Here is a 1,143-nt window from a genome sequence, read left to right on the forward strand (position 1 = left end):
GGGTCACTGAGTCTCAGATACAATGGAGGCAAGACCAGCAAGTTAGAAAAACAGTCAGCAATATGTATGTGCGTGTATAGAGAGTGTATGTACTATGTGCACAGCAGTATGAGGGGTGTGTGAAGATTAATTAGATGTAATCATTGTCCTAAATATGATTTAGTGTAGTGGGTGAGATTGACTTGCATCCAAATAATAAAAGCGAAGAAATGGATGAGAGGAAGGAGGACTGCTGATTATTGACATAGCTAGTCTCAATATCTCATATTGGAACATTTCAAATTTTACTCAAAAGAAGTTTATTTTGATGTCAGTGATAAGAAACAGATTGAATTTTAGTTTTTTTAAAAAATGGCCTGACAAGTGTTCTTATTCATGTTTAAATTTATTTTTCAGCCATCTATTCTGTTCTGTTGTCTATCCTAATAAACTCAGTACCTCACTTTAAATGACTATTATTTATATTTTGTTTTAATAATATAGTAAATCCTTTTCCAGTGCATTGCTTTGGCTCCTCTTACCAACCAATTCTTCTCAGTGAAAATTAAGATCACTTTCTGAAGCTCCTCCAGCTTGGGATTATATTGGATATAATAGGCAAATATATGGGCAAATATAAACTGACTTATAGATTTGCTTTTTGCTAATTGCTTTAATTTTGCAGTATGGATTATTGCTTGACTTATTTACTTGAAACTAATAATAAAATAAAATTTTTTCAAAAAGCTAATGCTTTTCTGACCTCAAAAAAAAAAAATCAACCTTTTTATAGGGTTTGTTTTATTAAGGATATTATCGCATTACTTTTTCCTGTTAATTGTAGTTAAAAAAATAACATAAATTTACCATCTTAACTATTTTTCTGTGTGCAGATCAAGTACACTTGAATGTTAATATATTCATGTTATTGTGCAACAGACCTGTAGAGCTTTTTTACTTTGCAAAACTGAAATTCTATACTGATGGAACAACTTCTCATTATTTTTCTGCCCTAGCTCTTGGCAACCGTTATTTTACTTCCTGTTTCTGTGAGTTTGACTACCTTAGATAGCTCATAAGTGGAATCATAAAGTATTGTCTTTTTATAACTGGATTATTTCACTTAAAATAAAGTCTTAATGGTTAATCCATGTTGTGGCATAT

The sequence above is a fragment of the Pteropus alecto genome, unplaced genomic scaffold, assembly GCF_000325575.1.
Source record: "Pteropus alecto unplaced genomic scaffold, ASM32557v1 scaffold25, whole genome shotgun sequence".
Classification (NCBI taxonomy): Eukaryota; Metazoa; Chordata; class Mammalia; order Chiroptera; family Pteropodidae; genus Pteropus; species Pteropus alecto.